Raw genomic sequence first — 25241 nt, forward strand, 5'->3', positions numbered from 1 at the left:
TACAGCTTGAGGAACACATGAGTCATATGCCAAAGTCTGAGAATCAGGTAGGCGGGGAACTAAAGAATAAAAGGCAAGAAGAAATGACTAGGAAGTAAAATGGAGTAATTGTGTACCCCTTGGGACACAGCAGGATAAACACCATAGGAAAAAGCCTCATTTAACCCATTGGTACCTCTGGTGAATCTCAGTTCCTGTCCTATTTCCTTTAGATGAAATGAACTATTTGGCCACCTTTATATTTTGTTCCCCGGATGCTGATCAGCTTCTTTTTTCTTTGGCTGAGCTTTCTCACAAGCTTTCCGCTTAGGATAAAAACATTCATAAAACCTGAAGGTAGAGGACTTAAAGTGTAGGAAAAGCTTGTAGCCTGGATTTTAGATTTGGATGTCATTAGTAGATGGTAGTTGAAAATATGAAAGTGGATGTATTGTATTGCCTGGTGACAAAACTTAGGGGAAGCAGGCAGAAGGTTAAGGACTTTGATAGCTTTTTGAATTACTTTCTGCCTCAAATTTACGTTCCTGCAACAAGTTCCTGGAAATGTCAGTTGAAGACTTTCAAGGTACCACTAGCATAGAATGTTGCTGGACAAAAGCCTAGACTCCTTGTCATTTGAGACCACGGAAAACTGATCAGCATTCTAAAGGCTTTTGGTGTAAGCAGTCATTTAAAAAGTTAAAAACTTTCTGCTCTCCTCCTACTAAAAAGGAGATTACAGAACCTTACTTTCAGAAGCCATATACTAAGGCCAGTGTTCTAAGTTTTTATTTTATCTTTTTTTGATTACTTTAATGTCTCTTGGCTACAGCAAAAGTTTGTAAAAACAAAGTAATTGTATACAATTTTAACATTATGTCATTTCTTTCTTTCTCTTTTTTTTTTTTTGAAGATTTTATTCATTTATTTGAGAGGGGGAGAAAGAGAGCATGCAAAGAGAGAGAGTGCCAGTGGTGGGGGGCAGAGGGCGTGGGAGAAGCCGACTTCCCGCGGAGCAGGGAGCCTGACGCAGGGCTCGATCCCTGGACCCTGGGATCAGGACCCGAGCTGAAGGCAGACGCTTAACGACTGAGCCACCCAGGCGCCCCCACTCACATGTTTTTGAGCGTCAGCCATTGAGCCAGGACAGCTAGGGTCAGAACCCTGCTGGAACCAGTAAAAGGGCTGTTTTTTGTTTTGTTTTGTTTTGTTTTTTTTAGATTTTATTTATTTATTTGAGAGAGGGAGACAGCTTGAGAGAGAGAGAGAGAGAGGGAAAGCAGGAGCAGTGGGGAAGGGCGGAGGGAGAGAGAGAAGCGACACAGGGGCTCCATCCCAGGACCCTGGGACCATGACCTGAGCCGAAGGCAGACGCTTAACTGACTGAGCCACCCAGGCGCCCCTAGAAGGAACTATTTCTTAATGCTTTTCATTCTTTTCATCTCAATCTTATATGAAATAGAACTGTGTTATTTTAGATTAAGAACCTTATTCTACAGTTTAGTTGCTAGTCCAGCATTGCACAACCTTTACTTTATTATATTACAGTGGAAGGAACGTGGACTCTGAAACTAGACAAACTTGAGTTTGAGACACAACATCACTAGCTTAGTTTCAAGGCCTTCATGGAGCCATTCCTGGAACTCTTCCTCCTCCCTTATTAACTACTTTCCCTCTGTGCTCATAAGAAATTCTAGCCTAGGGGCGCCTGGGTGGCTCACTGGGTTAAGCATCTGCCTTCGGCTCAGGTCATGATCCCAGGGTCCTGGGACTGAGCCCCCGCATCGGGCTCCCTGCTCGGCGGGAAGCCTGCTTCTCCCTCTCCCACTCCCCCTGCTTGTGTTCCCTCTCTCGCTGTCTCTCTCTCTCTCTCCGTGAAATAAATAAATAAAATCTTAAAAAAAAAATAAAGAGAAACTCTAGCCTAGAGCTAACTTTGCACTTATGCCACATGGGATTAAAATTATCAGCTACTGTGTTCATTTCCTCCATGACAATTCCTCCAGGCAAAGGAGTATGTTTACTCAACACAGAGCCTAGCACACTTTAGGGGCTCCATTAAAACGTTTGGAATGACAAATGCATAGACAATATTTCAGCGGCTCCATTTATCTTTTTCTTAAGGAATGATAAGAGAAGGATGATAACATTATTTCAGATTCTTGGATAAAAAGGACCTAAACATAGTGTGTTGGTAAAATAAGACCAGAAAATGTAAGGCTAAAGGCATCCTCCTGAGCAAAACTTGAAGCAGGTAGGCAGCCTCACGATGAAATGCTTTGATTTTCATCAAGGGCTACCTAATAGCTTGGGTTTGGTTAGGTAGATGAAGGAGTTTTGGGCAATAGTTTGGCTCTTTGGAAATACTGATGCATATTTCTGAGAAAAAGTTGAATTTGTGAAACTTTATGGCACATTTTAAGATGACTGCCTTTTAAAAAATTAATTAGCTCATATTCCTAATGGGAGTGTCAGGAAATAGCACAGAAACTCTATGTAAAGGCTCCTGATTTCATTCTGTGATTTCCCATCACTGCGTCTAATAGTATCATTAGTTTGGACTTTGAAGTTAGCTTCCGTAGAGACTCCTATTTGCTCAAATAAAAGAAGTGGATAGAAAAGCTCATTATCTTGTATTTTGATCTCCATGCAGCCAAAATCATGTATGAATACATCCTAGCCGGTGCTAAGTATTCAGTAGATAGCTCCCGTAATTCTATTGCAAAGTCCCTGTGGCTGATTCCAAAATTTCAATGCCTCAACCTAAAATAATTTATTAGGTAGCTCTCTCAGGAACATGGTGCAAGAAGTTTCATAAATGGACCTTTTTGGAATAGGGGGAGTTCTTTGTTAATCCTTTACCTCATTGTACTACAACTTTCATCAAAGACTCTTTGTGGCTCGGAAATGTGTCCAAATTTAGGAAAACTGCAGTAGTCTTTTAAAATTATGATAATTCATTTGAATAAATATATATTACACACACGCACATATTCAATCTGGTCTCCTGACAGAGTTCTTCATACGGTTAGAACTTGTCAAAGTGGTTATAACTGCTCAAATGCTCGAATTCTATCATGGAGTCAATGTTCAACTTGGTAGGAACTGACTCATAAAAATAGACAAACCTAAATAAAGTATGCCTTGATAGTGGGGAGGCAAATATGTCACCTGAGTTGTCAAAAGCAGTGCAGAGATCCCACTCATGACTGGAACTGAATTTACTACATCCGGATACAGCATCTCTCTAGAGTAAGATAGGACTTTGCATTCTTTTCTATCCTTTGATTCCGTGTAAATTAGTGCTTCCTTTTTCTTGGATGCATTGGTGATGAAAATTGGGGAGAATATGTATGATTCTGAGTGAAATCTCTACTATGATCTAGACAGGTATCTTCAAATGTTTATTGGTTAATGTTGTATGCCTAGGCGACATAGAGAAGTCAGAGAGAAAGTACACCAAAAGCAACACTTGAGGAAAAAAAATTGTAAATGAGGCCTTGGTAGTTGTGTTGACGTCTGCTCTTCCACATTGCCTAGTAAAGACTGCAGAATACTCTGTTACTTAATATGGGCTCTCTAAGTTCTTTCACTGCTGCCTTACCTTCCCCACTGCTTGCTAGATCGCCTCGAGTCCCTCTGTGACTAATACGAGCCGACACACGCACACTGCAGGGTCTACGGAGTCATATCTAACAATGAGATGTGAGTTACTTCAGTGGTGAGGGCTAAATGAACTGCTATAAAAACTTGCTCCTGGGCCACCTGGGTGGCTTATTTGGTTAAACGGCAGACTCTTGATTTTGGCTCAGGTCATGATCGCGGGGAGCTGTGAGATTGAGCCCTGTGTCAGGCTCCCTGCTGAGCGGGGTGTCTGCTTGGGATTCTCTCTCTCCCTCTCTCTCTGTCCCTCCCCCTCTCTTTCTCTCAAATAAATAAATAAATCTTAAAAAAGAAACTTGCTCTTATGGAAAGGGCCAAAATGTAGTATATAATTGATAATATTCTGGTTTAATTTCTAGCCAGATTGGTCTCTGTTGGTCACAAAAGCCACAACTACACTGTAAAGTTGGGCTAGTAACATCTATTTATATGTACATATTGCAGTAATGTTGCAGAAACACGTAGAGTATTTTTAGCTTCTTACCAGCTACTAATGTCTGGGATGCATATTTGCCCTTTGGCATAATATGTTAATAAAATAAAGACAGCAAAATATATATGCATTTATATATATATCTATTTGAGATATATATATATATAATTAGCCAAAAAATACCAAAGAAGTAAATGCTAATGCTTATATTCTCCATCAGTCTAAAGTGTGTTCAGGGTCAGGCTGATGCCATGAGTTACTTCTGGGGCATAAAAAGTCCTCCATTTATGATGATTTGAGGAGTCTGGAGAAAACGCACAAAGAATGAGTATGCATAAGGTCAGGAGAACAAAAGGCACAGCATAGGGAATACTGTAATAGTGTTGTATGGTGACAGATGGTAGCCATGCTTATGATGGGCATAGCAGAAGGTACAGAGATGTTGAATCACTATGTTGTACACCTGACACTAATGTACCATGGTGTGTCAACTGTACTCAAAAGATTTTTGGAAAGAGAATAGCTATGTATAGAAGATGGTTGCCATCAATCTTACTCTACTTGAATCCGGTGATCCTATGAAACTTATTTTTTCTAAAATCAAAATCAAAATCTTTCACTTCAAAGATTTTAGTGAGAAAAATACAGCATCTTACTGTCCAAACAATAAACTCCAAATTCGCTTGAATTTTTAAATTCAAGGCGCATTATAGTTTGACATCTGCCTACCGTTTCTAACTCCCCCTAACACTGACACACCCAGTATTCTTACCACTCAGGACTAATGTCCCTGGTCATATCACGTATTCTCACATTTTCATTGATTTTTATGTCATCCCCACTGCTTGGAATGTCAAACCCTACTCCTTCTCAGCCGGTCAAAATCCTAGTCATACTTGAAGAACCCTCTCGAATGTCAACTCTCTCTCTCGGCAAGCATCTAGAATAGTGCCTCACACCCAGTAGACCCTAAGTGAATATTATTGAAATGAATACATAAATACAGTGGCAAATGAGGCTTCTGAGTTGATATATTCCTCTCAGAATTTTGTGTATACTTCTAATTTAGCATCTATCAAATATTATCATAGTGGAATGTATATAAATGTATATATTTATAAATATAAGTAATTCTATATAAATATAGCATATATTTTTACATATAGTTATATACAGTTATATACATTAATATAAATATTCTGTAATACAAAGTGTCCCACCCAGTATTAACTTGTTGAATGAATGAATGCATCTACTGTTAAAGTCAAGTCTATAATACTTATTACTTTTCATTTAATGAATTATTTATAGTCTATTTTAGATACTGAAAAGAGTTTATTTTTCTGCCCATCAGGGTAGGAAAGAATGTGTACTAAAAACTTCAAATATCCCTTGAAAAAAGAAGACAGAATCTTTGTAATTAAACTAATTACTTTTATTTTTCAGGGGGGAGGAATTTTGAGTGACTACTGAACTTATGGCTCATGCCAACCACTTTTAACTCACAAGTGGTGACATAAATCATACTAACAAATGCCAAAGAGTTCATAATGTTTGCTTTATCTCATTGTTATTTTTTAAATTGTCTTTTATTTATGTTCAATTAATTAACAGAGAGTGTATTATTAGTTTCAGAGGTAGAGTTCAGTGATTCATCAGTTGCTCATTCCATCACGTGCCCTCCTTAATGCCCACCACCTGATCTCATTGTTGTTTTATAATTCTGAGTGGCATTCATTATTAGCAATCTGTGGCAGAGACCACTTATCTGAAGAATACCATGTTGATGAAGAAAAATGAGCACATTAAAACCAAAGTTTTGTATCCTTAACATTCATTAACAGCAACTTTGAGCTTCAAGAAAATGTCATTTGAGCTTGATGTTGTCTCAGTGAGTTCCTGCCTGACCATTAATCCTTAGTTGCCCTCTCTCACCTCACATGAGACTTATTGTATATTTGTCACTTAGTCTAAACTGCTCTGCATTGTTTTTTTTTAATCTTTCTATAAATATCAAGAGTAGGGATTATGTCTTATATTTCTGTGTCACTTGTGCCCGAACATTTGAAGGGGAGAAGAATATGGATAATAGGACGCTCATGCTCCTCCCTCTCGCTCACTCTGTGGTGTTTTTAATAGCAAGGTAATACTAAGAAACTGGTATGGTCATTAATTCAGTGTTAAACAGTGCTGAGGATTTGAGCAATGCTCTCCTTTTGTGAGGGAAATTATTATATTATACTTAATTATATATAATTAAATTATTAATTACATAATTATTGTATTATATTATTATATTATATTGTCACTACATGCTATGGACTGTTTATGGAAATGACTATCAAAATACTTTATTCGGTAATTAACTGCTTAACTCACAGCAGATGTTTCTTAATGTTTTAGGAGTTTAGAAGTATAAGGTAGATTTGTACAGAATGAAACAGGTTATTTTTCAGTGCTAAGATAATACATAGTCTTGACAGCGTATTATAGTTTAGTGTTTTTATGTCATAACTAACACCGTAACATATTCATCTTTGTGTGGAAAATATGATGGGTTTTTACTTAATTGTAACTGTAAAGAATATAAGCACCATTTGAAATTTCTTTTTGTGTAGGCAACGTACTGCTGGCCGGACACATCAGTCAAGACCCTTAAGTTATGTATCCTTCTGTTCACATTCCCATTTAAAAATTATTAAATGGAACTGAAGACTTTAGTCATCAAAGGTCCATGTTGAAATATACACGTGCTAGGAAAAGTAAAGAATGAGGTCATTTCTTGACATTAAAACCCCAAGCACTATGAATTGGTTAGATTAATTAGTTCCTGGCAGAATCAGGGCCTTGGTTTTAAAGGAATGCAGTCTGATTCGATGGCCAGACCCTGGATACAGACTCCACTTCCGGCTCTCATACTACTTACCTTTGTGTTATTAAAGTAATCAGTTAAACTCACGGAACCTTAGTTTCCAAGTCTGTAAAATGAGGAAGCTGAGGTATTTGAATTTTAAGGTCTTTTCTGGCTCTCAGACCCTGGGTGTAAACTAGTCGTCTTCCTAATTATCTGAGGAATATAGATATGTCCAAATTGCATTGTATGTTAAAAAAAAAAGAAGATCATTGAAATTATATTAACAGGGCAATGCTAACACGAATACCACACCACTTGGTATAGGTGACAAGAGCAAAGTTAATTTTACTGTTGTGTCCCAATGGGACATTGCTTGTCCCCTTTCCCAAATTGATGATGGTTCTGTCCCCATATACCAGGAATGATCCTTTTCCATATATACTGTTCCCTGCTGCAACAACAAGGTGCCCTATTCATGAGAACAAGCTCACTCCAGTCTGCCTAGTATTTAGCTTGATTAATACATATTGCCAACTTCTCAACTGAGAACATTTAGGGAACAATGTGCTCTTTTAAAGCCACTAACCCTATTTGATCCCAATAGCACAACAATTCATTTATTCGTTAATTCACTTAAGGGCGAGAAGTAAAAATCTATGGGCACTTTTGTGCCCATGGGTGTTTAATTTATACATGTAGGAGCTTAGGTTGGAAACTCAAAGTTCAGCGTTGCCCAATCCAGGAAACTGAACTCTTAATCATTAGGAAACTAATTAATTAACATATAATGTACGATTAGTTTCGGAGGGAGAGTTTGAATTTTAAAAAATGCAAAAAAATAAAATAATAACATAAAATAATTAGGGCACTCTATTAAAAATTATAACAAAATTATATTAGATGGTCTTCACCAGAATTTACCTTAGGCCAACTACAGGTGAATTGGAGCTATGAGGGCCACAATGTGGCAAGAAAGAATGGGCTAATGGAAAGAGAACAGGGTCAAGGGTGACATAGGATTTCTGGTTCCTGTGTTAACAATGATTTGTTTTACTGTCATAAGCATATCACCCTCTCTGGTTTTCAGTGTAATGGAAAGAAAAAAGGAATACTTTGTTGCAGGTGTTGTACTCAGTTCATCACCATACCTGATACCTGAGAAGCATGATACTACCTCTTTGTGTCACTGTGTTACTATCTATCTCTTTGTGCCCCTGGTATAAAGGGCTGAAACTCTGCAGTCGGACAGAGCTGGGCTCTAATCTAAACTCTACCACTCCTGAACTAGGACAGTTTTTAAATCTCTCTGCTCCTCATTTTCTTCACTTTAAAAATGAGTTAATTAGGGGAACCTGGGTGGCTTAGTGGGTTGAGCGTTGTACTCTTGATTTCGGCTCAGGTCATGATCTCAGGGTCTTGAGATCGAGCCCCATGTTGGGCTCCGTGCTGGGTGTGGAGTCCGCTTAAGATTTTCTCGCTCCCTCTCCCTCTGCCCGTCCCCCACTCTCTATCCCTCTCTAAAAATAAAATGAAGCTAATTATACCCAACTTGCATTCAGTTATTGGTACAAATAATAATAATTAAACGAGATACCATATGCAAAAGTGCTTTTCAAATTTAAAGGTTTTTAATATGTAAGAGCATTAAGTAGTATGCTTATGTTACAGAATTTCCAGTTTTTTTGTCTGTGATATTGTCACGGTCTTTAGAATTGCCAACCCTTGATTTCTCTACTTTTCTATTTTTATTATCCTTTTCTGATATTTAATTCATAGCCTCATCTTCTGAAACATTTAACAAAGAATGAAGAGACCCATAGAGGTAAGGGAAGAGTATATGTATTTGGGTTTGGGGAAGAGATGAACAGCAAAGGCCTTCAGAATTCTTGGCCAGAGGTGAAATAATACTATTCTGTTTTTGATAAATCTGCAAGTAGTCCTTAGAGGCATCAAAATTCAAGATAGAAGGAGACCAAAAAATTACCAGGTGGATTTAAAGTGATGACATATTGGTCTTACCAAAATTGCAACAAGTCGTGCTCAGGAATAAGATAATAATGAAAGTAAGCTAAAGGACGTCAACTCATTGTGGCTCTTGCATCAGTAATAGAGTTTTCCTTTCAGATGGACTATTTCATCACAACACTTTTCTGCCTACAGATTTGCAAAACCACAGAAGGGATTTATTTCTTCCATGGAAATAGAAGATAGATATCAGAGCCAGATTCAGTGAAACTTACCTTATTAGTATGGATTGTTTTAGAGACAACTCACATTTTTCTTAGGGGGCATTTCCAAGTACAAGGGACATTTTCCCAAACAATTTAATGTGGACTGTTACTAGAGAAAAGACACATTTTGTTGAAACATTCATCTGGAACATTCATCTGAGTGAGCAGGTACAATTAACTAAAGATATAATCCTGAGACAAGGGGGGCATTCCATCCTCAGGTTACAGTACTTTTCATTCTTGTATATCATCATGGGGTGGTGAAAAGTGGGCACAGAAAGGAACAAGCCAAGAATATTTAGTCTTAGGAAGGTACAGAGGAGAGTATAAGATTGCTTGTCTGGATGGCTGTCCTAAATTGTTCTAAGTTGTTAATTTGTTCTAAGTTATTTGCTTGAAGTTGTTTCATTTGTTCTAAGTTGTTTGAAGAAGATATATTTCTTTTACAAATCCAAGAAGTCTCCTGTGGTTTTTGTATAACTAACACTTAAGCTTTATGCAAACTGGAATTTTTATAGTGGTAAAAATTAGCAAATTGGACCTCTAGCATTTATTGTATCTCCCAGGTGTTTACAGCTACTTACTATTAATCAAAATTCCCTTATTGTAAATAAATATATTAAGATCTTCCTTTGGAGGTATCCAAATTGATCTCTATAAGCTAGAAAGTATATTTCATCTTAAGAGGAAAACTGGAGAGGGGGAGACGAACCATGAGAGATGATGGACTCTGAAAAACAAACCGAGGGTTCTAGAGGGGAGGAGGGTAGGGGGATGGGTTGACCTGGTGATGGGTATTGAGGAGGGCACGTTCTGCATGGAGCACTGGGTGTTATGAACAAACAATGAATCATGGAACACTGCATCAAAAATTAATGATGTAATATATGGTGATTAACATAACAATAAAAAAATAAAAAAAAAACTGGAGAGAAACAACAGCATGATCTCTGAGGCACTGAAATCCTACAGTTCCTGACCCCCAGCGTTCTTGACTGAGAAATGAGAGCTCTCTGTCAGCGCAACAGACAGGAAGAAAGATCTCTCCAGTCTGGAGCATGGATTGTTGATTCCTGGTGACTTGGTCTGTTTGATATGGGGTGGAAATAGCCTCTTAAATTTCAAAGAGGTGTGGCTAAACTAGACAATAAATTGAAGAAAGGCACATCTGTAGAATATAAACTGATAAGTTTCTGCTGCTTGCAAAAGACAGCCACAAATTAGTACAAACACGCAGGTGTTTATTGTTTGCCTCTGTGATCATTTGCCTCCTATGTAAGCAACAAAGTACCCATCTAGGAATAAGAGGCAGGCATTTTGGTTTTGTAATTTTGATGTTTGATACATTAGTGAGTTGGCCTTAAGCTTTTGCTCATTTCATGTTGTTTCCTCATTTAGGGAGAAAGGAGTAAAGCATAGATTGAAATTGTCACAAACGGAAACCAAATACTAAAATCTAACACCATCAAGTAATCTTGTACAGGCATCATTAACAAAGCACTGTGCGTGTACACACACACACACACACACACACACACACACACAGATACTTCTTATTCCTTCTCACCATCTTACTTCACTTCACAGCACTTATTACCATCTAACTTTATATTTTACTCATTCATTTATTGTCTATCTCCTCCCATGAATATAAGCTTCATGTCTGTTATTTTCACGGTTCCAGCCCCAGTGATGAGAAGAGTGACTGATGCAAAGTAGGTAATTAGTATGTGTTGTTTGAACGAATGACTGGATAGATAGATAAATAGGCAAATGAAAAAAAGTCTAATGGGTGATGGGTATTGAGGAGGGCACTTGTTGTGATGGGCACTGGGTGTTATATGTAAGTGATGAATCACTAAATTCTACCCCTAAAACCGGTAGTACACTATATGTTAACTAACTGGAATTTAAGTAAAAACTTTTAAAAAAAAGTCTAGAGGGTTGTTTACTGATTTGCCTGTGTTTATGCATCATCAGTAGTACAGTCAGACCTAGAACCCAGACCTCCTGGCTTTTAATCCTGTACTTACGCCATACTTTGTAGCTGATCACTAGAAGAGGAAGGTAACTATGAAAATCCATAATAATTTCCTCCTACAGGAAGGTGGGAATGTGGAAATACAGGTTAATGCATGTAATGAAAAGATCATTCTTTGAAGATTATTTGAAAACTATAGACTTATATAGCAACTCTTTCTATCAAAAGTTAATTGTCCTTTCCAAAATGACAAAATTAGACGTAATCAGACCTGTCACTGAAAATCCAGAGCATTTGATCTGCATAGGTCTGATTGTCTCTGATGGCAGACGGAAGGAGCCCCAAGTCTCAATCACTGACCAACTGTGAGATGGGGCGTGGCAAGAGGAGCGGAAAAGAGGATGGTCTAGAGTCACCACTTAACACTGGAGTCACTTGCCCTTTTTACCATCCAGCTCATACAGAGTGGGCCAATCCCTGCTCCTAGGCACTCAAGATCTTGAAAAATGGAGCCACAGTAGGATAAATCCTAATGAACGATCAGGGAAGCAACTGAGAGCTGAAGAGGATCTATCCTGATTGCCAGAACCGCCTCCACCTCTAAAGGAGAGCCTGCAAGGGAAAGAAATCTTGAGACCACATACATGCAAAGATGATATTCAAAATAATTTGTAAATGGCACAGTCATTTAAATAAATACATGCACCAGCGTAGAAATGAAAATTTTAAATATATCCCTTTTTTCCCCTGAATAAACTATTTTTTTAAAAAGATTTTATTTATTTATTTAATTGACAGAGAGCGAGAGAGAGACAGTGTGAGGGGGAACACAAGCAGGGGGAGTGGGAGAGGGAGAAGCAGGCTTCCGGCCGAGCAGGGAGTCTGACGGGGGGCTCGATCCCAGGACCCCGGGATCATGACCTGAGCTGAAGGCAGACGCTTAACGACTGAGCCACCCAGGCGCCCCACCCCTGAATAAACTATTAATGATAAAACTAACACATGATAGATTCTGTAGCTTGCCAGCCAACTTTTAGTAAAGTGTGCAGACATTGCTTGATACAATTTCTAAACTCTTGCAGCTCTGTCACACTATAGGGAGCCCGTCGAGGTCTACATATTCTTCCTCTTTTCATTATTTCCAATTTCTAGTTTTTCAGAATGTTAATTCTCTCTGCTGGATCTTTGAAGTAAGGTGGTAAACATAAAGTTTGTTGGGAAAAGACTTTTGAATATTTACTTTATGTCTTTTTCTGGACCAGCCAGAGGTCACTGAACATGATGACTTATCACCAAAGTAAAACAATTATGCCTATGTTCACAAATCAAATCAAAATAACGTCAAGTCAGAAAAATCAGGACGTAAAATCCTACTTATGGTATGGTCTTAGTCGTCTAAAACACATATACACACAGACAATAAGAGAGGAACAAATATATTGCAGTACAAGTGATGGAGATTTATGGTGGCAAGGTAACATTTGACTCTTCCCTCTCGTTTCCACAAATTGTTGTCGTATGCCTATGTTATATGTTTAGTAAAAGATGAGAAACAAAAGTTGATTGTCCTAAGGACATTGATGAATGAAGGGACAGTGACAAGCCAGTGGTGCGTGGCTTAGAAGGTTAGATAAGTTAAATATCAATATCTTCCTAAAAGCCTCACTGTTAAATAATAATTTTTTAAAAAAGATTGTGCAAATTCTCACTTTCCCTCTGCACTGGCTTTGATGAATACATTTCTGTGTGAAACTTTGGTCAAGAAGATCGTAGGCAGAATGACTTAGAAAATCGTGCTGCTGTTGTCATATGCCTGGATAACGATGGGTGGACCTTAGTAACTATCTTTCTAAAAGAAAGATCATGATATAGAACAGCGAATCTTGAATTTTGAGGTACATCGTAATCACCTGAAGAGCTTGTGAAATGCAGATTCGAATACCAGGTAATTCTGAGGCAGACAGTCACATTCCAAGAATTGTGGCTACAGTGAATGAGGGTGACGATCCAAAAGCCACGGGCCCAGTGGTATCAAAAATATGAACTGGTAAACTCCAGTCTCCAAAATCTCTTAGCCACTTTGTAAGTATTTGTTCGAACCCACTCTCCGTGTTTGTCTGCTTGTGCGTCTACTGTTTGGGATTCTCTACAAGATTATAAGCTCCTTAAAGGTAAGGACAATGTTAGTTTCGTTTACTACTGTAAACCCAATTCTCAGTATAGATAGTAACTATTTGAATGAATGAATGAATTTACCACCTATCTCAAAGTGACAAATACTGGAGAGACTCTGGCTCAAGTTTTCCCACTTTTCTTTTTATTATTTAGACATGAAATTGTTATAAACTTTGGGGTGGGAGAGAATTTTTTCAATGTTTCCTGAGAAGAGAGGGAGAATTCGTTTATTTCTTCTACCCCAAACTCTCCCTCCCTGAGATCAAGTCGGTGGATTAGCTCTTCTTGAAGTGATTCTACTTTGACTTTCTGCGGATTACAGAAGGGGCTGAGAAAATTTTTGTGGACTATGTTAATTCTTGATGTGTTCATGTGCATATGTTTTGTGTAAGTATGCATTCCCACACTTAGGCATATATCCATCTATAAGTATTCATGAGCATGTTCAGATTAATGTAATTGGACATTGATGAATGTGTTTGGCCACTTAATTTTTCTGCCAACTGTATGATCACATCTGTAATGTGATTGAATTATTATTATATAATATGCAATCCCATTTAGGGGTTTGGTTGATGTGCTCATGGTGCTTTTCATTGTCATGACCAGAAAAGCCACATCTATTCAGAATTCAAAATGTTCTCAACAATTTCCTTTTACTGCTACTGCTAGAAAATGATATTTAACATTTGGTTTGCTTATTTTAAAATTTCCAAGCATTTCAGTGATGAACTGAATGATCTTGATCAAAAATATTTACATTATACCATTTCCATAGTAAAACTTGTGATTGATAAGAAATGTCCAAAATACTCTTTTTTTTTTTGTGATTAGAGCTTCATGCAGTTCATTTAAATGCACACAAAATAAGGGGCAGAGTCTATTTAATATATTGGTGGGAAGGTAAGCAGTGCTATATTCTAAACGGGAGAAAGAAAAGGGGCTAATCATTTTCTACTCTGTATCTCTAACATACTTGTATATTTTTGGAGTGTTTATTTTTCAATTTAACTCACAAAAGGAATTTTTATAAGTGAAATATCTGTCATTTATCATCTATCTATCATCTATCATCTGTCTCATCTATCCATATATCTTACATCCTATTACAATAAGTTCTCATAAAATAGAAAATTTGTTTTTCTATAATGAACAGGATCAACTCAAATGTTGCCAAACCTAAGTGGTTCATTGGCTGGGATTTGGAAAACTTTTCTTTTTGTAAAGAATTTCAATGTAGTGGTACTTTTGGACTTTATTTCCTTTACACATTTAATTTGATACTTATGGAGACCCATATCACTAAACATATCCATGTGGTAGGGAAGCAATTGAGTTTCAAACTCATTATTAAGACAATAGAATGGGTAGGAGAATAAAGCTTTGGAAAGACATAGAACTAAATATTCACATTTAGAACTTTTCTGAAATTTCTTGAATACCCCATGGTCTTTGATTATCCTGAAAAAGGATAGTGGGATCTTTGTTCCTAGATATCTTGAAGAATGGGACACACTAACTACATGTACTGTATAGGTTATATAGATATTTTTTAGGTTCTAACATAAGAACAAAAACAATGCAATAATGTCCCTCACAGAACACTCCATCACTTATTGTCTATTAAGAATAAATTTGTTTTATGCAAAATATTTTAGTCAAAATACAAGTACTTGGAAGCACAGACACAACTCAGCATTGTTCAAAAGACACTTTAAGGGCCTGTAGATAACTGTAAAAACTTGATAGAAAACAAAATCCTTAGGATACTAAACATATTATTTTATAATAGTAGTAGGCAATACTTATATGCTGGTTACTATGTGCCAGGCACTATTCTAGGTGCCTTATTTATTGTATTGGTTAGTCTTTAAATCATGTGAGGTTTGTGCTATTATCAATCAAATAAAGGTGAGGAATCTGGAGTACATGTGAGCCACTTCCTCACCCTCCAAACTCGTACCTAAACACAAGAGAAGAGGTTCTTCCTTTCTCTCTTATCAATATTGTCCTTGGCTGGGGGTGTGTTAGCAGTATTTCCCACTTTGGTGGCCTCCATGTTCTGTAATTTCTCAACTCAAAGCTCACTTTTTAAATTCTGAGAGGTTCCTTGGCATTTTTTTTTTTATCTTATCACTTAAGATAACTTCTAATTAAGATCACTGGTAAATTATAATTACTGATAATTATTTCCTCGCTGAGAGAGGCCTGTAACAGATTAGCCTCCTTTTAGGAATCAACTGAAAAAGAATTAATGATATTTTTAAAGGCTTTAATTTCCAATGAGAAACTGCATTGCTAGGAGGATCTGAGTCAACATTGTATAGTGGGTATACCTCCAGTTAATGAGAAACGGTGGGATATTTGGTCTTCGTAAGTGTAAAATATGATGAAGCATGAATCTTAAATCTCTTGCACAGTAACAAAATAACAACTACACTAAAACATTTGGAATTCTGTGCACAGTTAGGATCTTAAGTAGTTCTCATTTTAATTACCACAAAAGGGTAATTAAGCTGTTTCAAAATCTTTCCCACAAAACTTTCCCTGGGCCAAAAGTCTGAAGCAAATAATTTTCTTCTTGAGAACATGTCACTAAGGGGGATGTCCCGGTTTTCTCAAGAACTGTAATTTTTCTAATGGTTCTTCTAAGAATAGACCATGGCAAGTGTACTTTGAGAAGACTGACACTAATAAAGTCATTTCCTCCCAGACATAAGTTAAAGTGGCAAAACGAAAACTTGAATTTGAAATATAGTAGCAACTTCCCCCAAAATGTCCCTGACTTTGTCCTATCTGTACCTCATTTCGTCTCAATTAGGAAGTATTTTTATGTTGATAAAGCATAAGATGTCATTAGAGTCTGAAAATTATGTGATTAATAAAGATTTACGATTAGTCTGAGGGTGGGGGCAAGGGAATGGAGGGGCAGGGACAGGGAATTACTTAGTTTTCTCCTAGTTTTATTACTATTCTCATCCTCCAAACTTTTATGTAAACACAAAATATACAGAAAAATCAATTTCTCCCTTATTCTAGGGAATATTTTGGGTATTTAAAATTTAGCTTTGAGAGGCAGTTTAAGATGGTGCTGTAGGAAGATCCTGAATCCACCTCCTCCCACGGATATAACAAATCTACAGCTACATATGGAAAAATTCCCTCTGAAAAAGACCTGGGAACTACCTGAATGAGCTGCTCCACAACAGAGGATAAAAAGGCCACATCAAAATGGGTAAGAGAGGCAGAGATGCAGTATCACCAAAGGCCCCACCAAGGGGTGCTGCAACCCATAGTGGGGAGGGATCTCACAAATATGGAAATTCTTCCTGAGGACTTAGGGGTGTGCCCCACATCAGGCACCCTGACCCTTGAGACCTACACCAGAGAGATGAGCTCCAAAAATGGCTGGTTTTAAAAGCCATGGGGCTGGGGTGCTTGGGTGGCTGTCAGTTAAGCATCTGCCTTCAGCTCAGGTCATGATCTCGGGGTCCTGGGATTGAGCCCCGCATTGGACTCCCTGCTCAGCAGGGAGTCTGTTTCCCCCTCTGCTCCTCCCCTCACTCGTGCTCTCTCTCTCTCTCAAATAAATATATAAAATCTTAAAAAAAAAAAAAGCCACGGGGCTGTAGGAAACAGAGACTCCACTCTTAGAGGACTTGTATGTAGACTCATTCACCTGGGACCCGGTGCAGAAGCAGCAGTCTGAAAAGCAATTAGACCATATGTAAAGAAAATTCACCTGCTAGTCTTGAAGTGTCTGCTGGAAGGGCAAGAGCCTACTGGAACTCTCTCCAAGAATAGAGATGTTAGCAGAGGCCATTTTTTTCACTCTCCCTCTAACTTGCTAGCCCTCCATTCCCTATGACCCTGCCTAAGCCAGCCAGCAAGAGCACCACCCTCATGCAGCACTCCACAGCCTCCCCTCAAAAAAAATTGGCCAGGGGGAGTGCCCCACCCCTGCGCACGACTCCGCTGCAGCCCTTCCAAGGCTGTCTGGTGTGTACAGCCCACATAGGGGATGCCCCTTGAGCACCTGACTCCAATGGCTAAGGTGAGTTGCATTTTAGGGCCCTATAGTTCTGGAACAATTGGAAAGACAGTTCTTTGCAAGCTACCACCCCAAAGGCACTGCACAGACAGCAGACTGAAACATACCCCCAGTCTTCCCATGATAAAGGCCTATCTACTTGATCTGGAGCTACCGTCTGAGGGGCAACCTCCAGGTTTACCACACATCTGAAGGCTACAGAAGCGCTCTTAGGGAATGTAGGCTAGGGGATATCATCTTTGGCCTCATTACAGCTCACTGATACCTCCCAGAAAGGAGCTCATATACTAATCTGGAGCCCCCAATTTTGTACCTATCATTAAGTAGACATCTCCTTATGCATATTTGCATACCTTAAAAGCTGCTGTCTGGGGGTCTAGCTTCTAACAGCCTGAAACTAGGTGCTAATTGAGATCCCTTCCCTTTGGAACACTCACAGGACTTGGCACACCCTCAACAACTGGGAACTACCAAGAGAAAATCAAGTTGTTTAGATGATTATAAAGGTTTAAGAGACAGCCAAGAGCAAGGGCAATGTTAAACGATAAAGTTCATCTCCTACACAGGGCCACTCTTGCAAGACTGGGAGAGACAGCCATTTTTTGCCTAATATATAGAAATAAGCAGAGACTCAGCCAAATTAAGAAACAGGAGAATATATTCCAAACAAAAGAACAAGATAGCCCCCCCCCAAAAAACCTTAAAAAAACAAAGATAAGTAATTTACATGATAAAAAGTTTAAGGTAACTGTCATAAAGATGCTCACCGAACTCTGGAGAAGATTGGATAAACATCGAGAGAATTTCACCAAAGAGAGAACACAAGAAAGTACCAAACAGAAGTCACAGAGCTGAAAAATACAATAAATGAAATGAAAAATACGGTAGAGAGTTTCAACAACAGATAGAGGAAGCAGAAGGTAAAATTAGCACACTAAAAGATAGAACAGTGGAACTCACCAAAAAAGAGCAGCAAAAAGAAAAAGAATTTTAAAAAGTGAAGATAGCTTAAAGGATCTATTTTTAACATCAGGCAGAATAACATTCACATTATAAGGGTCCCAGAAGGAGAAGAGAGAGAGAGAGAAAAGGGGGCAGAAAACATATCTGAAGAAATAATAGCTGAAAACTTCCCTAACCTGGGAAAAGAAACAGACATCTGGGTTCAGGAAGCTCAGAGAGTTCCAAACAAGAGGAATACAAAGAGACCCACACCAAGACATGTTATAATTAAAATGTCTAAAGTTAAAGGCTAAATCTTAAAATCTTAAAAGTCGCAAGAGAAAACAATCTGTTAGTACAAGACCACTTCTATAAAACTGTCAGCAGGTTTGTCAGCAAGAACTTGGCAGGCCAGAAGGGAGTGACATGATATATTCAAAGCACTGAAAGGAAAAACCCTACAACCAGGAATACTCTAACTGGTAAGGTTATTATTATTATGAAAGATAAAGAGCTTTCCGGACAAACAGAAGCTGAAGGAATTTATTTCTTATAAGAAATGTTCAAAGTGTTCCTTCAAGCCAAAAAACAAGGGCACTTATCAGGAACAAGAAAAAATATGAAAGTGTAAATCTCCCCTCAAAAGGTAAATATACAAGAAGGATAGTGAATTAATCACTTATAAAGCTAGTACATAGGATAAAAGGCAAAAGTAATAAAAATAACTGTAACTGTAAGAATTAGTTAAGGGATACACATAAAGATGTAGAATGTGACTTATAAACATAAAACATGTGGGGAAAGGAAAAATGTAGAGTTCTAGGATGCATTCAACCTTAGCCTGCTATCAACTAAAATAGATGTTAAATATCTAGACTGCTATATATGAGCCTTAGGGTAACCACAAAGCAAAAATCCATAGCAGATACACAAAAGATAATGAGAAAGGAATCTAAGCATAACACTATAGAAAGTCATCAAACCACAAGAAAAGAGAGCAAGAGAAGGAAAAAGGAGCAGAGAGGAACCACAAAACAGCCAGGAAACAATGAAGAGAATTACAGTAAGTATATACCTATCAATAATTACTTTAAATTTCAATAGATTAAGTTCTCCAATCAAAAGACATAGTGTACGAATGGATTAAAAAAACACAAAACACAAAACCCATCTATATGCTGTCTTTTATAAAGACTCTCTTCGGGTGTAAGGACACACACAGACTGAAAGTGAAGGGATGGTAAAAGAGGTGTCATACCAATAGAACCCAACGGAAATTAGGGGTACCTATACTGATATCAGACAAAATAGGCTTTTAAAAAAAAGATATAACAAGGGGGTGCCTGGGTGGCTCAGTTGGTTAAGCGACTGCCTTCGGCTCAGGTCATGATCCTGGAGTCCTGGGATCAAGTCCCGCATCGGGCTCCCTGCTTAGTGAGGAGCCTGCTTCTCCCTCTAACCCTCCCCCCTCTCATGTACTCTCTCTCTCTCTCATTCTCGCTCTCAAATAAATAAATAAATCTTTAAAAAAAATAAAAAAATTAAAAAAAGAAATAACAAAAGACACTACATACTGATAAAGGGGTCAATCCACCAAGAAGTTATAATATTTTAAAAATATTTATGCAACAAACACAGAAGGACCTAAATACATAGAGCAAATACTAATAGACATAAAGGGAGAGAAATTGACAGTAATACAATAATAGTAGGGGACTTTAATACCCCACTTACATCAATGAATAGATCATCCAGGCAGAAAATTAATATGAAAATGTAAACCTTAAATTACATATTAGACCAGATAAATATATATATACAGAATATTCCATTGAAAAGTAGCAGAATACACATTCTTCTCAAGTGCACATGGAGCATTCTTCAAGATAGATCACGTTAGGCCACAAAACAAGTCTCAATAAATTTAAGAAGACTAAAATCATATCAAGTGTCTTTTCCAACCACAATGGTATAAAACTAGAAATCAATTATAAGAAGAAAACTGGAAAAACCACAAATACAACATGGATGAATTTAGAAGGCATTATAACTGAAGTAAGCCAAAGTTAGAAAGGCAAGTGCCCTAAGGTATCATAGATAAAGAAGATGTGAGACACACACACACACACACACACACACACACACTGAAATATTACTCAACCATAAAAAAGAATTAAAATATTCCATTTGCCACAACATGGATAAGCCTAGATTATGCTAAGTGAAATACATCAGACAGAGAAAGACAAATACCATATGATTTCACTTATATGTGGAATCTAAAAAACAAAATAAATGAACAAACAAAACAAAATACTGTGTGATTCCATTTATATGAAGTTCAAGAACAGGTATTTAGCTATTGTGAGAGAAGTCAAAATAGTGATTATCTCTTGGGGCATGGTGCTGCTTATTGATCGGGTTGTGACATGAGACACTTAGGTTCCTAGTAACTGTATATTTCAATCTGGATTGTGGTTACAACTGTGTGTGTATATATGTGTGTTTAAAAAATTACTAATCTAAAGAAAACTTACTGATCTATACAATTAAGATTTTTGCACTTCATTGTATGAATACTATACCTCAAAGCAAAATAGTAATCACCTAGAAATACAAATAATCTAGTGGAATACAGATTTTCTTTCTTTCTTTCTTTCTTTCTTTCTTTCTTTCTTTCTTTCTTTCTTTCTTTCTTTCTTTCTTTCTTTCTTTCTTTCTTTCTTTCTCTTTCTTCCTTCCTTCCTTCCTTCCTTCCTTCCTTCCTTCCTTCCTTCCTTCCTTCCTTCCTTCCTTCCTTCCTTTCTCTCTCTCTCTCTCTCTCTTTCTTTCTTTCTTTCTTTCTTTCAAGAGAGTGAGCACAGGAGAAGAATGAGGGCCAGAAGGAGAGGGAGAGAGGGAATCTCAAGCACGTTCTGCCCTGAGCCTGGAGCTGATATGGGGTTTGATCTCATGACCCTGAGATCACGACCCTTGATGAAATTAAGAGTTGGATGCCTAACCAACTGAGCCACCCAGGCACCCCTAGTGGAATATAATAAGAAGATACAGAAAGGAAGAATGCACACTTACATACAGATTTTAAAGAACTTTATTTTTGGAATAATTTCAGATATACAGAAAAGTTGTAAAAATAATAGAGTTATCGTATCTTCCCATCCAGTTTTTCACATTGTTCATATCTTATATTACCATAATACATTTGTAAAAAATGAATAAACAAATATTTTCACATTGGAACAAACAAATGGAGAAAAAATGAACTCAAAATGGAGTAAAAACTTGAATGTAAGACCAGAAACCATAAAACCCCTAGAAGAAAACGTAGGTGGTAAGTTCCTGGACATTGGTCTAAGGGACATCACTTTGGATATGACTATAGAAGCAATGGTAACAAAAGCAAAAATAAACAAATGAGACTCCATTAAACTAAAAAGCTTCTGCACAGGATAAGAAACCATCCACAAAATAAAAAAGCAACCTACTGAATGGGAAAAGATATTTCCAAATCATATATCCATTAAGGGACTAATTTCCAAAATATTTAAAGGACTCCCATAACCCAACAACAACAACAAAACCCCAAGAAATCTGTTTTAAAAATAAGCAGAGGATCTGAATAGACATTTTTCCACAGGAGCATCCAGATGGCTAACAGATGCATGAAAGGATGCTCAACATCACTCATCATCAGGGCAATATGAATATGCCTCAAAACAGCAGTGAGGTATCACCTCCTTAATTATCAAAATAGCTATTATCAAAAAGACAAAAAATAACAAGTGTTGGTGAGGATGTGGGATCGTTATGTTGTACACACAAAACTAACATCATGCCGTATTTCAATTACACTTCAATTTAAAAAAATTAGCTTTGATATGTTTCTTTCTGCATGGAAAGAAAACTCGCTTTGAGAAATTAGAAAAAGGTACACCTTTTAGACCAAAATTACATGGTCATTTTATAACTTTCTTTTTCCAGATTATTTAACTTAATTCAGTCTCTTATACTTAAGACGCTTTCTCTCAAGCATCAGTAAACTTTTGAGTCTTTTTTCTCCCATACCAACAGGTAGATATTTCTGACCTGGGAAATCATAAAGAGATTTTTGTGACCAAATTGTTCATGACATGCTTGTCATCTTCCCCTATCATCTACCTTCTTAAAATCCTAAAATACAATCCTGAGAGAAATTTCTCTGCATATATAAATCGATGCATTGTGTCTACTTATTTGTTTCCATGAAACTTTGGAAGGCTCTTTCAAAATTGGTGGGTTTGTGTGGTATGGAATTCCCTGGGGGACCAGGCCAAGGGAAGATGGTTTACCCTCATTTGGGGTATAGGGTGGCTCAGAAAAAGATTCGTTTTTAAGACATTAAATAAATAACACTTTAATTTCTGAGTACTTTCAATTTTCTTGGAATATAACACTTGACCAAATAGTTCAGTTATTATAACTTTTACAGTATACTGAAATATTGCACTTAAGAAAAAAAACTTTAATTTAAAAACAAACAAACTGTAAACTCTAAGATACTGAATCAATCATGTTACCTATGAGTGCAGATAGTGTTATTTGGCCATGCCGATTTCAATCACATTTTTTTTTTAAAGGAGATAATGCCAACAATTATAATTAAAGGATTTCCAAACATAAATATAAGATTTTCATAACAATTCAAGAACTAAGTGGGACTCAATTCAAATGACAAAAATTCACTTTTTATTCAAAATGACACCATGCGTCTTAGTCACATTCCTTGCTGCCAATAAATCCCACAGTTCATTCTCTAAACTATTTTTAAAAATCTAGGTTAGTCATGGTGTCTTTTGAGGGGAGAGGCAGGGTAAGGGAAGCTAAGTGTTGTATGTGGTTCCTTCAGTTCTCAAATAAGAGTGCTCAATTTCACGTAAAATTTTTGGATACCACTTATAAGTGTGTTTCCATCATCTTTGAGTTGCCTTTTAAAGTTTGATGTCTTCCTGAGATATTTTCATGGACTCAGTTTTAATTCTTGCAGAACATATATTTTAAGGATACACAGCATTTAAAATACCAAGATTATACCAAAACTTACTATAGAACCACAGAATAAACTGGTTTGGAACTAGAACAGCAGAGAAAAGAACAGCCAGAGGTACATAGACAAAGGCCAATTAATAGTTTGGAAAAACAAAAAGACTTACTTTCTCCATTCTGCTAGTTTTCTTCCAATCTCCTTAAATCCATTTAGCAATATTTTTCAAAAGTTAACCAAAAAAAAAAAAAAAAAAGAAAGGCTAATGTCCTTTTTATACAAAAATAAGTAGCAGGCTGTTCTGACCCACACAGGAGTTTTTTTGGGTTTTTGTTTTTGTGGGTTTTTTTTTTTTTTTGGTATTCTGTAAACAGTCTTTTTTTTTTTTTTTTTAAACTCACAGTCCATTAAATTCTTTCCCTCTCTTCTTTGAGCAAACTTGTAACATCTATCCTCTAACAGAAGGAATTTTAAGCAAACAAGCCAGTCTTTAGCCTTTTCTCTCTCTCTGTTTCAGTGCCCCTTCTTATTTTGATTTATTTTTTGAATTGCCATATACAGCTAGTTACCACTGCTACCTGACAGTAACATATCCCGGATGAGGGTTTTGATGGAGGTTTTACCCACCAAACGGACGAAAAATAATTGCTCTATCACTGAGGAGGAGACTGTGCGGAGAGAAGGGAGGCAAAGCAAAAGCTTTCCAAATCGCATTGGTTGGTTGGGGTACTGGCTCCTAACGTACTGTTCCAAAGCACACTGGTACTTTTCCTGCAAGTTTTCCACATTGGCTACATCTGAGAGACCAGCGGCATCTGAAGTGAACAGGACCAGGGCTTTGAGGCAGCTGTACTCAGCAGGGTCGACGTGCAGAGCTTTGAACTTCTCCATTTGCTTTTGGAAAATCTGTACCTGGTCCATAAAGATGGCCCCCTGGCTGGAGGATGCCGGCGAGGTGTGTAAGCTGGTGGCGGCCAGGTATGGGATGATATGGAGGGGCATGGAGCACTGTGCCCAGTTCAGCATGAACAGGTCACACCAGGCGAGGCGAAGCAGGGCCACTTGGTCATCGATGGACAGGTCAGGGAAGAAGGGTATCTTCCGGGCCCATTCAATGATGCCGAAGAGCACCCGGGCAGCCTGTTCGAAAATGTTCTCAGGGGTCGAGACATTGTTGGGCTGCACGCACTGGCTGCCGGACCCGAACAGGGTATAAGGCTCGGCATGGAGCAGCAGAGAAATATATCCAGACAGGTTGGCGTGGGAGATGAGGGATTCCTGGTTGGTCAGCACTAACTGCCCATGGCTTGGCTGGGCGGGCGGTATCTTGTTCTTGTTCACTGCTTCTCTTTTCATACCCACGTCGATGCACTTTTTGAAGCGGCAGTACTGGCACTGGTTGCGGTGGTGCTGGTCAATGCGACAGGCTTGGTTGGCGTGACATGTGAAGTTCGGGCTCTTCCCCACACTGCGCTTGAAGAAGCTCTTGCAGCCCTCGCATGTGAACTGGCCGTAGTGCTTGCCGCTGGACTTGTCCCCACATACCATGCAATCGATGAGCTGTCGCTGCTGCTGTTGCTTGTCACCGCTGGAGCCACCAAGGCTGCTCTGGCCGACAACCGCCATTTCCGCCGATGTGCTGGCTGGGCCCCCTTGGCTGGGCGTCTGTGGCAGGTACTGGGCACTGGGTGGCGGGCCTGGCTCGGGCAGCATCTGTAAGACCTGGCTGTCCTCCAAGCTGGGCATCTCATCCTGGGGGTCGCTCCCGGTGTTGACTACCGATTCCATATCTGTGGGGGCCGCGTCGGTATTTCCTGCTCTCCTGGCTGCGGATGATGGCGGCTCCTGATCTCTGGCTCCGGCGCACTGCTTGTCGTGTATTTGTGCGACAGGATGTAGGAGGGCGCCCCCG

The 25241-nt window shown here is 38.2% G+C and overlaps 1 protein-coding gene and 1 pseudogene across 1 annotated transcript in view; both read right to left on the minus strand.

Moving 5' to 3' along the window:
* The window catches only part of HTR2C (5-hydroxytryptamine receptor 2C), a 139511-nt gene that overhangs the window by 70091 nt on the left and 44179 nt on the right, over positions 1-25241 (minus strand). The gene's annotated exons all lie outside the window — the stretch shown is intronic.
* Positions 23843-25117, minus strand: LOC114201421 (COUP transcription factor 2 pseudogene; annotated as a pseudogene).

Source organism: Eumetopias jubatus, unplaced genomic scaffold (assembly GCF_037043125.1).
Source record: "Eumetopias jubatus isolate StellerSeaLion01/CBP00866 unplaced genomic scaffold, mEumJub1_p1.0 scaffold_11, whole genome shotgun sequence".
Lineage (NCBI taxonomy): Eukaryota > Metazoa > Chordata > Mammalia > Carnivora > Otariidae > Eumetopias > Eumetopias jubatus.